Raw genomic sequence first — 16,858 nt, 5'->3', positions numbered from 1 at the left:
CTTATCAAACAGTTCTGATGTTTCTAGCCCCCGGCAACATAAACACAAGATCAAGGGCCTCCCGCCCGTCAGTATAGGATAGAGAACAAATAGAGTTCTGTTTTCCAGAAAAAGCTCATTTTGTACAGACAGTGATCTTGAGAACACCTGTCTGTCTTTGTTTTTTTGCGGTTTTAACTGCAACTCATTGAAAAATACATAGTTTATATCTCCAGCCGGTACACGGTGCTTACGTGTGTGTGCAAGTGTCATGTCCATATATATATAGATTTGAAGCCAGAGTCTCATGAAATAGTGCTTATCCTCCTGCAGATGTGATACACTCCATCTTCTTTACTATTTTATTTTAAAAAATGAGTCTTTCTTAAAAGAAAAATTAATGTTTATTTTTGAGAGAGAGAGAGCATGAGCGAGGGAGGGGCAGAGAGAGAGAGAGAGGGAGACACAGAATCCAAAGCAGGCTCCAGGCTCTGAGCTGTCAGCACACAGCCTGATCCAGGGCTTGAGCTCATGAACCCCGAGATCGTGACCTGAGCTAAAGTCGGACGCTTAACCGGCTAAGTCACCCAAGGGCCCCTCAGACATTTTCCTTCTTAATTCGGTTTTTTCCAGGTTGAAAGACAAAACCAGAGCCTATTTACAGTGCCTCTTCAGTGACCTCGTATCTCAAAGAGGTGGACACGTAGCCCATGACCAAGTGTGTTCTTACCTGATTACATGGTCTGCTGACCACAGTTTGCCTTCCTTGAGCCCAAAAGGTTATGTCTTAACTGGAATGTGCATTGCGTTTAGGTCTTAAGATGGGTCATTGATTCTAACTCTAAAGGTCCTTGAGCTGATGGGATTGTCACGTTGACCAACATACCACATTGTTGTGTTCTTAGGGTCGTCCAAATCGCGAGTTGAATGGTAGTTACATTCAGTTGAATTTTTAGTATCTTTCGTAGCATTTTCTGATTATTTATTCACAACTTCCAAAACCAGTCTATTAACTTTATTTATATTTAATACTTAACCATTACTCCCATATAATAGCAGGTCACTGGAGCATGAATGCCTAGTGACAGTATTTAAAGTAGAAGTATGAAGACAGTAGTTCTGCCACACTCTAGCTTTGTGACTTTAGGTGGGTCACGAGTTTCTCAGCCTCAGTTTCATTATCTGTGAAGTGGGGCATTCAGACTACATGAAATGAAGGATTTTTTTTAAAAAAATTTAAGGTTTTTATTTAAAGTCCAGTTAGTTAACATAGAGCATAATACTAGTTTCAGGAATACAATACAGTGATTCAGCACTTCCGTACCTTACCCAGTGCTCATCATAACAAGTGCAGACCTTAGTCCCCATCACCCGTTTAACCCACCCCCCCACCCCCTGCCACCAGCCTCTCTCGTAACCATCACTTTGTTCTCTGTAGTTGAGTCTCTTTCTTGGTTTGCCTCTCTCTCTTTTTTTCCCCTTTGCTCATTTGTTTCTTAAATTCCACTTACGAATGAAATCATACAGTATTTGTTTTTCTCTGACTTATTTTGCTTAATGTAATACTTTCTAGCTCCATCCGTGTCATTGCACATGACAAGATTTCATTCTTTTTTATGGCTACTATTCCATTGTGTGTATGTATGTGTGTGTGTGTATACGTGTGTATGTATATATGTATGTGTATATTTATATATGTATGTGTATACGTATATGTATACATATATGCCACATCTTCTTGATCCATTCATCGGTTGGTGGACACTTGGGCCGTTTCCATAATTTGGCTGTTGCGGATAATGCTCCTGTAAACGTCAGGGTGCGTGTATGCCTTTGAATTAGTATTTTTATATTCTTTGGGTAAATACCTAGTAGTGCAACTGTTGGATCATAGGGTAGTTTTCACTTTTGGAGGAACCTCCATATTGTTTTCCAAAATGCACACCAGTTTGCATTCCCACCAACATACACAAAAATAAATTCAAAATGGATTAAAGACCTAAATGTGAGACCTGCAACCATAAAAATCCTAGAAGAGAACATAGGCAGTAAGCTCTTTGACATTGGCTGCAGCAACTTCCTTCTAGACAGGTCTCCTGAGGCAGGGGAAACAAAAGCAAAAATAAGGTATTGGGACTTCATACAAATTAAAAGCTTCTTTATAGCAAAGGAAACAACAAAACTAAAAGGCATCCTGTTTAATGGGAGAAGATTGACATATCTGATAAAGGGTTAACATCCAAAATACGTAAAGAACTAAAACTCAGTACCCCAAAGAAAAGGATTCGAGTATGTTTTGGGACCTCCAAATGTTTAGGACTTTTTGTGAGGATCACACTATTAAAAAACTAGAATGCATTACATAAAGGTAAGGTATACGATTCTGAAGCATCAAGTGATAGGCATCACATAAACCTTGTAGCATTTTCCATAGTTGTGCTGGACTTCACTACAGTGAACCCTTTCACCCGCCTTCTCTGTTCTATTAGGAGCAGAAGATTCGAGTTGCAGTTTCAGATGAGGGCAAGTCTTTAAGAAAGTGTTTTCCAAACTCTTGAATATGGTCCACTGTAAAAAAGGGATTTTCCAGTGTGACAGTACACATTTCCGCGTTTCTCGCAAACACAGCTGAAACAAAGCTGTGCTGACCATTACTCATCTTTACTCATGGGAGGCACTCCAGTATTTTTGAGTTGGTTCTAAGATTGAGAGACGAGGATGGGGGGGAAAGCTCTGGATTCTCACTCCAACTTTGCTCTCCTTCTGTTCTGATAGACGTAGTCGTGGTAGCAGCGATTGCCACGATGAATATTGGTTGGTCCACCTGTTGTGCTCATCACTTAGCATTTATCATCTTAATTCATCCTTCCACTGACTCACATTCACCTCACTGACTATTGCTGTTACCTGTCGATCAGTATTCGTGAGGCAAACAACTGATTAGTAGTAGAAAGAAGTTGAGTTGGGCGAGTGTAGTAAGAGTATTCCTGTCCCTGGAAGGACCTATTTAAATTACTCTCTGAACATCTCACAGTTGTAGTTGTTGAGAGTCCTTTGCCGAGTGGTCGATATTGTGTGTATGTGGTATGTACGTGCAGCGATCCCTGGCCCTGAGAGCTGAGGACAGACCGAGGAATGTGCCCCACACAGCTACGTTACCGTCCTGAGTGGCCATATTTGAATGACCAGTTACTACCCTAGACAGCTTTGGGTGGGGGCTCTAGATCGGATATTTTGAGCCTGTCAGGTGTAGTTGGTGTGTTTGAAATAATGGGCCCACTCATCAAGAGCCTGAGGAAGTGTTGGGCCATAGGCAAAAACTGGACTACAGGCAAGAAAAAAATGGTACAAGTTTGAATTGGTTTCTTTCTATTTAAGAGCACTTCTGTCTCTCCAGGCTTTCTTGGTCAGTTGCTGACGGGCCTCTCTGTTTCTTAATTCCAGTGATATTAGTAACTAAGATAGCAGTTTTGCTCATGGTTTTCGTTTTGTGTTTTAGCCTTGTGTATGCACACATACATGGGCTTTGGGTGAGAAAAGTCACCAGTACATTGGCGAGGTGCCAGAATGGTTCTCCGCCTCTCCTCTGCTGTGGCAGATGTGGATTCAGGATGGTCGCACAGACCTTTATGTTCTCGTAAGTGGTCTGCTGTCCATCTTGGTCAGGATTCTCGTGTTTTTATATTTCACTGGGGCCTCAGCTTGTAATTTTACTGATCAGGTATTCTAAAGATTATGTCCTAGCTAGATAGTTAACTGACAACTGCATATAAAACTAAACAAAATTGTATTCTGTGGTATCACACAATAATATTACTGTTTATCATGTATCTTAGCAAACTACACAGTTGTATGCCCAATTTTTAAAACACCTCCTCACTGTTGTTTGTTACATAACTGTCTTTGTCTACCAAGTGTCTGGATTCTCCAGATGTGTCTGCCTTTGAAGAAAGATACGACCTTAGAGGCTTACCTCTTTTGACAAACTCTGGACTGAAATACTATGTCCGTTGATTTTATGATGCAGTCACAGATGCCCTTTAAAACGTATTTTACTCTAAGTAAACACGATTTGAGTATGTTAGGGGAAATTTAAATCAATACCACTTGTGTTTTCCTCTTTTAATTTCTTTTTTGCTTACTTAATGTTAAGTTGCATAGATCATTTCTTTGAACAGACAGCAGCAGAGTTTACTGCAGTCGTCTGAACCTTGGCATCAGGAACTCTGAGTTCTAATTTCACGTTCAGATCTAAGTTACATTCCCTTCGTAAAGACGCCTCTCTTCCAAGGAGTCGGTTGTAAGTATGACAGTGGCTATGGAAGCCCGTGATGCAGGTGCCAGGGAGAGCTCGGGAACGCTATGCCCTTTGAACTTTGTCCTCGGCTCTTTCTCCACCTGTCTTCCGCACAGGCCTTCTCAGTCTGAAGCGAGTTATTGTTCATGTGGGAGCTTTGATACACATCTTAAAGTAATGCCAGGTGATTCCTCAAAACTGAATGAAACCAAAAAACAAGGTCTTTCGGGTTAATGCAGTTAGAGGGTGTGTGGAGGGAGGGGTGAGGTGCTGTGATCTACTGACTACATGTAAAGAAGTGTATCTGAGCTGGTTGACTAAATTTGCATAATCTTCGTTCTATAAAATGATGGTTTCGGGAAAGTCAAATGGGATCTAGTGACTCTAAATTGAGCTCTATCTTTTAATGTCTCTTTTAAAAAACACCCTGTTGGGGCGCCTGGGTGGCTCAGTCAGTTAAGTGTCCAACTCTTGATTTTGGCTCAGGTCATGATCTTGAGGTTCAGGAGTTCGAGCCCCACGTCGGGCTCTGCACTGACAGCGTGGAGTCTGCTTGGGATTTTCTCTCTGCCTCTCCCCCACTCATACTCTCACATGTGTACACACTCTCTCTCTGTCTCTCTAAAAAACAAAACAAAACCAAAAATACCCTGTTGTTAAATCCATTATTGCGAATTCTTTGACAAAACAGAGACTGTCTTGCAGTACAGCTAATCATCTGTGTTATATTTTCATTTTTAAAGTTAGGATTTTTGAACATGTTTTCTTAAAGCACTCAAACTGCACTCAAGAAAGCAAGGAAAATCAGAAGGGACTATTTAGTTTATTTGCACTTTCTGAATTTGCCAGTGGTCCAGTGTTTGCTTTGGGACCGTAGGCCTGGCTTTAACTACAAACTGTAGCCATTTCTTTCGCAACTGCACACTTCTGAAAGTACAGTTGACCCTTCTGAAAATACAGAAGTTGACCCTTCTGAAAATAACACAGGAGTTAGGAGTACCCACCTCCGTCCAGCTGAAAATCAGCATGTAAGTGTTGACTCTGCTAAAACTACTAAGAGCCTCCTGTTGACCAGAAGCCTTACCAGTGACGTAAATGGTCGGTGAATGCATAATTGGTATGTTATATGCATTATATACTGTATTCTTACAATAAAGTCAGCTAGAAAACAATTTTAAGAAAATCATAAGAAGGAGAAAATACATTTACAGTCCTGTACTGTGTTAATCAAAAAAAAAAAAAAAGTCTGCATGTACCTAGATCCACATACCTCAAACTTGTATTGTTCAAGGATCAGCTGTATTTTTGAAAGAAATTGGTTTCCAAAGAGGAGTGTGTATGAACTGTAAGTACAGTGCTTTGTAACACTGCTTTATTCGTTTTTAGTCACAATACTTTATTTTGTTTTTCAAAATACTTGAAGGGAATAGTCGAGGTTCTTAAAAAATACGTCACAGAAACGTGCTTGGATTCAAAGGACTGAGCAACACTGTTCTATAAAAGGCCTCAGATTCTGTCCTCTTACGTTGTTGCCCAAAAGTTCTATAACAGGCTCAAGTCTTAGGAAGAAGTATTTGAGATGTAGGAAGCGTTCTTAAAGATTTATTTTAAGCTTAAAAAAGAAAACTGGAATTTACTTTAGAAAGTCTCAAGTTTTAGGGATTCATGAATAAATCGTGTACCTGAGCAGCATGAAGACAAAAACTCAGTTTCTGTGTCAGACCTGTCAGAGCTGATGAAGGACACGGAGAGTCCCAGGAGTGGCCTGGTGGAACAAAAGAGAACTCTCCTGTTGTTGTCCAGAGGTTCTATGTATCACTGGTAAGATTTTGCCTGAGTTGGTTACCCGTTAGCTTATTTAATGCCAAGAAAGGAGTTTTAATCTTATTATAGTTCCCATCACACACCTTTTCATTGTCCAAACATTTTGCTTCAGAGTAGATCTTTTCAGTGCACTGTAATGAAAATGAAAACCAAGAGCATCAAGTCATTTGGGGAGATTGGAGTCAGCAAGTAACAAATGGATTTCATCACATGCAATTGTAGACTAATGAAAGCACAGCAGAAACTCTGGAAGAACATGGAACAGTCCACTGGACTGGCAACTCAAGGAAGGCATAGAAGGATCTAATAATTAAAGCTAAAACAGCTGGGGCACCTGGGTGGCTCAGTTGGTTGAGCGTCTGACTTCGGCTCAGGTCACGATCTTGTGGTTCGTGAGTTCAGGCCCCACGTTGGGCTCTGTGCCGACAGCTCAGAGCCTGGAGTGTGCTTCAGATTCTGTGTCCCCCTCTCTCTCCGCCCCACCCCTGCTTGTGCTCTGTCTCTCTCTGTATTTCAAAAATGAATAAACATAAAAAATTTTTTAAAAAGAGGCAAAAACAGCAAAACCTGCGTAGCTGTGCAGGGTGAAAAAAACCTTTCTTCCTCCAAGCAGGAGGATAATATACCGGAAGGAAATGTGGCAAAGCTTCTTTAGTTGAGTTTGTTTATCACCTTGGAGAAGGGCGTTTCCCCTGAGGAAGTGGGTTGCAGTCTCCAATCTCGCATCCAAAGATAGAACCAAAACACACTCAGCGATTATCCTCCCTGGATTGGGGACCAATAACCAACAGGGCCTTTGAACGGCATCTAAGTAATTCCTAGCTCACGGCTGCCTCAGAAGTGTCCGTAAATGCTGCTTAAGCAGTTGACCTTGGCTGTGGTTCACTGCTGGGTTTGGGCCCGAATTCCTCTCTTCATATAAATCATCAGTGGAGCCCTGCCAGTTCATAAAAGATCTGGAACATGGGTATTCTCCATGCAGTGTCTCTGTTGCTAAAATTCTTAGTCCCTCTGGAGAAGCAGACATATACTGGTCTAGGACGTGAAGCGTGAGACACAGCCTTTTCATTCCAGATGGACTTAGGTTGTGTTTGATGGCTTGTTTACAGTTAGCATCATTTCTTTACATTTTATTGTGGCTAATTAACAGGAGTTTTATGTAGATGTCAGATACCATTCTTGTTCTAAAAACAGATTAAACAGAGCACAATTCAAAGCAATTGCGACCCGATCAATTTCAATATTTATTACATATTCAGAAACAAAATAATCCAAGAATGATTTAATTTGGGAATTCAGACATTGAGTAATAAACATGAGGTACTAATTAACAAGATAGTTGATAAAAGCTGGATAGTTGCTCTGAAGATGTGTTGCTAGTCTGGAGTCTGAGATCAGCACCATGAACCACAGGCATTTAGTGGATGCCTACTCAGCACTTTGTATCTCCAGGATCGAGGGTGCATCGTGCCTGGACCTTGAGGCTACAAAGAAGTACAAGATTTGCTTCCCATCCTCAGGGAGTTTACTGTTAGGATGGGAAGACCATCCACATATAAGATGACAGAGAGCAATCAAAATATTGTTCCTGTAATAGGTTTTTTCTTCATTAAAAAGCACTATCGAGGGGCATCTGGGTGGCTCAGTCGGTTAAGTGTCCGACTTTGGCTCAGGTCATGATGTCGTAGTTGGTGGGTTCAAGCCCCACGTCGGGCTCGTTGTGACATCTCAGAGCCCACAGTCTGCTTTGGATTCTGTGTCTTTCTCTCTCTCTCTGCCTGTCTCCCACTTGCCCGCTCTCTCCGTCTCTCTCTCAAAAATAAACATTAAAACAATTTTTTGAACACTTTTGATGGATGTGTTAATTAGGTTGATTGTGGTAATCATTTCACAGTGTGTACATATATCAAAATAGCATGCTGTACACCTTAAGTGTATGCAATTCTAATTTTTATTTGTCAAGTTTACCTGAACAAAGCTGGTTGCCAGGGGTAGCACCATTTTTAAATGGTCTTAATAGAAGAAAAAACTAAGTGGACATAAGATGCCTTACAGGGACAAAATTGCTGAGATTTGAAACTGCATTTTTCTAAGCAAAGTAAGAGTTACATTGTCTCTAATTTGCCTAAAAGATCTTGGAAACTTTGATGATAGCCATTAACTCTGTTCATTGGCCTTTGCATTCCCACCATTGTTTGGGATTAAAAATAAAATCTAAGGTATGTTTTTGAGTATGAAAAAGCCTTAGGATTATAGGATAGCTGGATGGTCCTGGCTGCTGAACCTGGGGCTGAGGGAGGAGCTGCAGGGAGCCAGCACCTGTGTTTGCATTAAGCATGGTTCGTAGGTAACCTAACCCCCACAGACTGTCTTCATTTTAATATTCAGAAAATCACTATTTACAGCAGAGAGAGATGGCTGTGACTGACTTTCCATCACTTATCTCACTCAGCTTTTTGTGAAGATTTTTGAGGGACCCGATTTGATGTTTTCTTTTGGTTGCATTTTTTTTTCTTCCCCTGATAGCCTTAGTTTCATTTGTGGGTATTAAATGTTTCTTTATTTCAGAATTTTTGCAAGCTTCAACAAGGTGGGTGCCATCCTTACAGATATCCTAGTTTGCTTTAAGACTGGAGTTTTTTATGTTTAAGACGCTTGAGATGTTTGTTCATTCTATCAAGATACTTTAAAACAGTGAATGTATAGAGTCTCATTTTGAGATTGCTCTTAATTGCAGTGGATAATGAAAGGTCCGATGTGATTTTTTTTTTCAGTTAAGGAAATAGCTTATAAATCCTCCACTCATCTTGAATAAAAAATTATTAAAAATTAAGCACAATGAATTATTGCTTTATTAAGTCAGATCAGACTTACTGAATTTTGGCTTTATTGATCAGAGTATATACGGTTCATAGCATTGTTTGAACTTTAAGCCACAGAGAAGTAATTGATCTTAAGGTTCAAAAGCAGATTGTTTTAAAGAACACAATATATAATAAATCCTGAAAATATTTCACATTTGCACTTAAGATGCTATAGTTTTGTTTTAGCTTATGAAAATCAATAAAATCCTGAAATACTACCTTTGACTACTAATCTCAGAGGTTATTAAGGATCTCCATGCTAAAGTACAAAGACATGGCCCAGTGGGAATGTCTTAGATATTGTACTATATTTCCTTTGTAATTTCCCTCTCTTCTCCTCTGTGTGTGCGGGGGAGAGTGGTGGGTAGAGTATGTGTGTGTGTGTCTTTCTCTCTGTCTTTCTTAATCTATTAATCCATTCCTACTTACTGCTGCGTAGTGGTCCATGGTGTGGATGATCGTTGTGCCCCAGCTTGTTTGTTTATTTACCTGTTGAAGGATTTCTGTGCTTTTCCAGGTTATGACTATCACCAGAAAAACCCTGCATAAACATTTGTTATACAGGTTTTTGTGTGAACTTAATTTTCGCTTCTCTGGGATGAATGACCAAGAGTGTAATTGCCAAGTTGTATGGTAAAAGTAGGTTTAGTTTCTTAAGAAGCTGCCAAGTTGGTTTCCAGAGTTGTTGTGCCGTTTTATATTACCACCACCATGTATGAAAGACACCGTTCCTTCACGTTCTTGCCAGCACTGGTTTTGTTTCTATGTTTTTGTTTTAGCTGTTCTAACAGGTGGATAGCAGTATCTCACTATGGTCTTAATTTGCGTTTCCCTAATGGCTGATGGACATCTTTTCATGTGCTTATTTGCCATCCAGATTTTCCCTTCGGTGAAATGTATCCTCCTGTCTTTTGTGCATTTTTCTAAAGGGATTGTTTGTTTTTATATCGTTGGGTTATAAGAGTTCTTTATTTTTTTTAAAAGTTTAATCTCTACACTGAACACGGGGCTCGAACTCACGACTCTTAAGATTGAGAGTTGCACACTCTTCCAACTGAGCCAGCCAGCCCCTCTTTATATACTTTTTTAAGGTTTATTTATTTATTTTGAGAGAGAGAGTAAGAGAGAGAAAGAGTGCGTGCATGAGCAGGGGAGGGGCAGAGAGGGAGGAAGAGAGAGAGAATCCCAAGCAGGTTCTTCGCTGGCAGCAGCCGAGGCCACTGTGTGGGCTCGAACTTACAAACCTTGAGATCATGACCTGAGCAGAAACCAAGAGTCAGTTGCTTAATCCACTGAGCCACCCAGGTGCCCTTCTTTATATACTTTAAATATCAGTCTTTAGTAGCTTGTCTTTTTATCCTTTTAACAGATTTTCATAGAGCAAAAGTTTTTAATTTTAATACTGTCCAACTTATCATTTTTCTCCTTTATGAATCATGCTTTTGGTTTCATGTCTAAGAACTCTTCAGTAAGCCCTAGGTGTCAAATATTTTTCTCCTGTTAGTTTTATGCTTTTACAGGTAACGTTTAAGTCTGTGATTCATTCCGAGTTAATTTTTTTTGAGATGTGCAGTTTAGATCAAGATTTAGTTTTTTGGCTGTGCATATCGAGTTGCTCCAAAACTGTTTGCTGGGAAGGCTCTTCCTCCACTGAATCGCTTTTGCGTCTTGGTCAAAAATCAGTTGGCCATACTTGTGTGGGGCTGTTTCTGGATACTCTGTTGTGTCCCACAGATCCGTATGTCTACCTGTGTAATGTGTAAATATTACACAGTCTTTTTTTTTTTTTTTAATGTTTATTTTTGTGAGAGAGCAAGAACGCACATGAGTGGGTTGGGGCAGAGAGCGGGAGACGGAGAATCCGTAGCAGGCTCCATGCTCTCCGTGCAAAGCCCAATATGGAGCTTGAACCCACCAACCATGAGATCATGACCTGAGTCGAAGTCAGACGCTCAACCAGCTGAGCCACCCAGGCGCCCCTACAGTCTTGATTACTGTAGCTATGTAACAAGACTTAAAATTCAGTCGAATGATTCTTTTTCAACTTTATTCTTTTTCAGAATTGTTTCAGCTCTCCTAGTCTTTCTGCATACATTCGAGAATAATCTTGCCTGTATCCATAAAAATACTTGCAAGGATTTTGTTAGGAACTGTGTTACATCTATAGATCAGCTGGGAGAGAATTAATATTTTTATCACAAGTTTTTCAGTCCATAAAATGGAACATCTGTCCATTCATTTAGATCTTTGATTTCTTCCAGCAGCATTGTGTGGGTTTCAGCATGCAAGTCCCATACATGTTCTTTTAGGTTTACAGGTATTTCTTTTTCCAAGTAATTATAAATGACGTGGTTTTTTATGTTTCATAATTTCCACATGTTTATTGTTTATTGAATACAGTGGGCCTTTAAAAATATTTGTTTCGATCGTGGCAAAATATACACAACATAAGATTCACCATTTTAACTAGTTTTAAGTGTGTAGTTCAGTGGCATTAAGTACATTCACATTGTACAGTATCACCACCATCCCTCTCCAGAATTCGTTTCATCGTCCCATATCGAAACTCTGTACCCATTAAACACTAACTTCTGTTCCTTTCTCTCCCAGCTCCAGGCAACCATAATTCTAATTGCTGTCTCTATGAGCTTGATTATTAAGTTTTTCATAGGAGTGATATTGTACATTATTTGTCCTTCTGTGACTGGCGTATTTCACTTAGCACAGTGCCTTCAGGGTTCACTCATGTCATGGCAGATGTTAGCATTTCATTTCTCTTTAAGGTTGAATGATATCCCATTGTGTGTATACACCATATTTTGTTTATCCATTCATCCATTCGTGGACACTTGGGTTGTTTCCACCTTTTGGCTGTTGCAAATAATGTTGCTCGGAACACGGGTCTCCAAATATCTCTTTGAAACCCTGCTTTCTGTTTTTTGGATATGTGTCCAGAAATGGAATTGCTGGATTATATGGTAATTCTAATTTTATTTTTTTGAGGAACCACCATACCGTTTTTCCCCATGGCCACACCATTTCACATTCCCATCAGCCGCGTGCAAGTGTTCCAGTTTTTCCACATCCTCTCCCAACGCTTGCTGTTTTCTGTTTTTTTGACAATAGCCATCTGGGTGGGAAGCGTTATTTTATTGTGGTTTCTATTTGCATTTCTCTAACGATGACTGATGTTGAACATCTTTCCATGTGCTCTTTGGCCACCTGTATGTCTTCTTTGGAGAAATGTCTATTCATGTCTTTTGCCTGTTTTTGAATCAACTTATTTGGGGTTTTTTGTTGTTGAGTGTTAGGAGTTCTTTATATCCCAGATATTAATAACCATAGCAGGTATGTGATTTGTAGTTCATTTGATTGGTGTATGTTGATGTTTATCCTGTGACTTTGCTGGGCTCACTTGGATTTCTAGGAGGATTTGTTTTACAGCATCTTTGAGGTTTTGTGCATAGACAGCTATGTTACATGCAAATAGGGACAATTTTATTTCTTCTTTTCCCATCTGGGTGCATGTTTGTTCCTTTTTTCACCTTATTGCAGTGGCAACTTCCAGCACTACCTTGAATAAAAATAGAGCAGACATCCTTGCCTTGTTTCTGATCTTAGGGGGAAAGCATTCATTCTTTATCGAGTTGAGGAAATCCCCCTTCAGTCCTAGTTTTCTGGGACTTTTTAACATGCATGGTTGGTTGTTGAATCCGTCAGGTGTATTTTCTGCCTCGTTTGATGTGACTGTGATTGTTTTCTCTAAACTGTTAATATGGTAGATTGTATTGGTTAGCTTTCAAATACTGAATCAGCCTTGCATACCTGGGATAAATGCAACTGCTGAATTCTTTTTTGCTAACATCTCATAAAGGATTTTTGCATCCATATTCATAAGGAGTACTGGTTTGCGATTTTCTTTACTTGTGCTTTGTCTAATTTAGGTTCCTGCTTTTATTTTCTGAAAGAGATTGTGTAGAATTGGTGTGTTAATTCTTATTTAAATGTTTGGTAGAATTCTCCAGGGAGCCCACTGGGGCCTAGAGATTGCTTTTTTGGAAATTAATTACAAATCCAATCTCTTTACTAGTTAGTTATAGGGCTATTTATATTATTTCATATTGGGTGAGTTGGGACAGTATGTTCTTTGAGATTATTCTCAGAAAGCTTTTTTTCTTGCTACATTTTTTTTTTGTCTCTGTGTATTGGCTTTTCAGGGTCACCAGCTTTTCCAGGATCCCCTCTGGAATACACGAGGCAGAAAGAGCCCAGGACGCTCACCGCCTTATCATTCCTCAGGCCTCCGAGTCCCTACCGGGCTGCGCCTTCCCTCCTGTTCCAGTGTCTTCTTACGTCTTATGCATCATGTCCAGGGTTTTCTGTCATCCTCAGTGGGGCAGTGGAGAAAAGTAGGTGTGCCTCATCTTGCTGGAAGTGAAAGCCCCTGTCTTCTCTTGTCTTAATTAGAAAAAAATAATAATAACTGGGGCGCCTGGGTGGCGCAGTCGGTTAAGCGTCCGACTTCAGCCAGGTCACGATCTCGCGGTCTGTGAGTTCGAGCCCCGCGTCAGGCTCTGGGCCGATGGCTCGGAGCCTGGAGCCTGTTTCCGATTCTGTGTCTCCCTCTCTCTCTGCCCCTCCCCCGTTCATGCTCTGTCTCTCTCTGTCCCAAAAATAAATAAAAAATGTTAAAAAAAAAAAAAAATAAATAATAATAATAAAATGCCAGGGTGCCTGGGTGGCTCAGTTGGTTAAGCGTCCAACTCTTTAAAAAAAAAAAATTAATGTTTATTTTTTGAGAGAGACAGAGCATGAGTAGGGGAGGGGCAGAGTGAGCGGGAGTCACAGAATCCGAAGTGGGCTCCAGGCTCCGAGCTGTGAGCACAGAGCCCGACGCGGGGCTCAAACTCATGAACCGTGAGTTCATGACCTGAGCCGAAGTCGGACGCTTAACCGACTGAGCCACCCAGGCGCGCCCCCCCCCCTTTTTTTAAATTTTTTGTTTAACCTTTAGCATCCGACTCTTGACTTCAACTCAGGTCATGATCTCATGGTAGTGAGATCAAGCCCCATGTGGGGCTCTGTGCTGGGAGTGGAACCTGCTTAAGATTCTCTCTCCCTCTACTCCTCTCCCCTACTCATGCATGTTCTCTTCCTTCTCTCTCAAAAAAAGTCCTAAGAAGTATTTTTTTTTTCACTGGTTAGGAACGTGTAAACTATTATTCCTGTTTCAGCTGTGCGTTTACAGCTATACTATGAAGACCATTAACGCATGCTACTGGTAGTTAATATGCAGCAAATGAGTAATTGAGAAAATTTAGCAAAAATCAAACATGATCAAATCTGATCCAAGTTTTGTAAAAAGGCTTATTTGTATCACTAATACTACTTACTTGACTAACTTTCAGAGAGATTACAGCACCTAGTTTCAGGTTTAAAAATCCAAAAGAAAACCAGATTTCAAAATCATAAAGCTGTGACAATAAAAAGGCACTTACAATAGATGACACCACTGTGCCCCTTACTCCTGATGTTGTGATGGTCTTAAATTGACTTTTAAGGAACTATCGATAATCATCTCTGTCTCCTCTTCTCTCATCTATGTTAATATGTTGGGTTTGTTGTTTTTTTTTTTTTCAGTCTCCACAGAGTCACTTTATCAAATCACGAATAAAATTAAATGGAAATCTGCTGATTTCTAACACAAAAACAGTGGATCACAGCATTATTATAGAAGATGTGAAAGGACAACTGAGGTTATTTTGTACGTTCTTATTTGCACTGTAGCTAAGGCACACCGGAGGGTCACTCTCTCCATTCTGAGGCTTTAATAGGAGCAGAAATGAAAAATGGCCACATGAATGTGGCAGTGGAGAAATTCCCTGCTGTAGCCTTGGCTTTTGGTTTTTGTCACGGGTTCGCTTTTTGTTTGTTTTCGTAATTTCCCTGTCTTAGAGCACTGTTTTTGTTTGTTTAATTTTTTTTAACGTTTATTTATTTTTGAGACAGAGACAGAGCATGAACGGGGGAGGGGCAGAGAGAGAGGGAGACACAGAACTGGAAGCAGGCTCCAGGCTCTGAGCCGTCAGCCCAGAGCCTGACGCGGGGCTCGAACTCACAGTCCGTGAGATCGTGACCTGAGCGGAAGTCGGACGTTCAACCGACTGAGCCACCCAGGCGCCCCTAGAGCACTGTTTTTAAAGGCAATTGCAAGAAATTGTTAACGCACCCTTCGATTCATGCGCCGGTGTGTTTTTTAAGATCTCCTACATGTCTGACTACATGCTGGGGTGTTTCTGTGCCGTTGCCTGTAGGCCCCACTCCCAGGGACTCCCGATGGTCCATAGAGATCCTGAGCGTCAGAATTTCCTAAAACGTCCCCCGTGATTCTAGTATGCAGCCAAAGTTGAGGACCAGCGTGCTAGAATTTAGCTTACTATTTGTAATACGTGTTTTATTTGGGCGACTGGCAGAGCTTTCTTCTGCCTGCTGGACGATTCATTGGTCCAGAAGTTTAGATGAGCCTTCAGGGGTGACTTCACATTGAGGCAGGTCCGTGTGCTGTGTGCAGTCCCCGGCAGCTGACTCAGAAGCTCCCCCCGTGTACCCGAGAACACGGCAGGCAGGCGTTCTCCTTACCCAGCTCTGACTCACGGCTTCACCTGCTAAAAGCCGCACAGATGTGAGCACTCTCTTTAAATAAGGGTGAAGTGACCGAAGTGGGAATTCTATCAACAGTAATTGTAGCTCTGTTGCTGCTTTTAGCATCGGTCTTGTGCTGGACGCTTCATATTTATTTATTCACCAGCACTTTAGCCCTAGGTGGCTTCTTTGTGTTGAACATTTTCTTTACTAGAAACATGATTGATTATATGATTGTTATTATTAAAAATATGGTGTGGAAAGTTAAAATCTCACAACATATCCCAGTGCACGTGCATATAAGCATACATATCCACACCCCAGGCTCTGCAGAGGTAAGCACTATTGAAGTTTGGTGGGAAGTTTGGGTTTTTTCCTGTGCGTGTATTTTCTAATTTTAATTTTTAATCACATCATTTATTTAAACCTAGAATTTATATGTGTAAATTAAATCCTTCTAAAATATCCTGTGGCTTGGTTTTTTACATTAAAATTAGGTTATCGTGAAAATGTTGTATCACGAACTTCCTCATTCCTTTTAAAAGTAAACTTTTTTAGAAGAGTTTAAACTTTACAGAAAAATGGCAAAGATAGTATAGAGCATTCTCCTGTACCCCCCGCACCCACTTTCCCCTGTTGTCATTATCTTACATTTTTCTCATTTGTAGTTTTTTTTTTTACTAGACTTCTTTTTGATCAGTTTTAAGTCTACAGAAAAACTGAGCAGAAAGTACAGAGAGTTTCTATCTGTCCTCCAACGCCCACCTCCCATTTCCCCTATTATTAACATCTTGCATTAGTGAGATATATTCGATACAGTTGATAAGCCAATATCGATCCATTATTATTAACTGAAGTCCATGGTTGACAATGGGATCCACTCTTCGTGGTGTACATTGTATGATGTACAATGTGTAATGATATGCATCCCCCATTACAGGAGCCTGCAGAATAGTTTCGTTGCCCTAAATACCCTCTGTGTTCCACCTGTTCATCCCCGCTTCAAAGCCACCAACCCTTGGCCACCACTGATTTTTTTACTGTCTCTATAGTTTTGCCTTTTCCACAGTGTCACATAGTTGGAATCATACGGTACGTAGCCTCTTCAGATCAGCTTCTTTCACTTAGTAATATGCATTTGAAGTTCCTCCGTGTTGTTTCATGGCTTGAAAATTGCTGTCTTTTCATCACTGAATGATAGTCCATTGTATGAATGTATCACCCAGTGTGTTCATTCATTCACTCATTGCAG

At 40.5% G+C, this 16,858-nt stretch overlaps 1 protein-coding gene across 8 annotated transcripts in view; it reads left to right on the top strand.

Moving 5' to 3' along the window:
- Positions 1 to 16,858, top strand: part of ATE1 (arginyltransferase 1) — a 158,862-nt gene that overhangs the window by 128,865 nt on the left and 13,139 nt on the right. The window contains exon 13 of one of the 8 annotated variants that reach the window (XR_009252697.1): positions 16,547 to 16,698. The exons of the other annotated variants lie outside the window; for them this stretch is intronic. The gene's annotated coding sequence lies outside the window, so the exon portion shown is untranslated. The remainder of the gene's footprint in view (positions 1 to 16,546; positions 16,699 to 16,858) is intronic. 8 annotated transcript variants of the gene reach the window in all.

This window comes from Neofelis nebulosa, chromosome 13, assembly GCF_028018385.1.
Source record: "Neofelis nebulosa isolate mNeoNeb1 chromosome 13, mNeoNeb1.pri, whole genome shotgun sequence".
Lineage (NCBI taxonomy): Eukaryota > Metazoa > Chordata > Mammalia > Carnivora > Felidae > Neofelis > Neofelis nebulosa.
The sequence above is the reverse complement of the archived record's forward strand: the minus strand, read 5'-3'. Positions and strand labels throughout refer to the sequence as shown.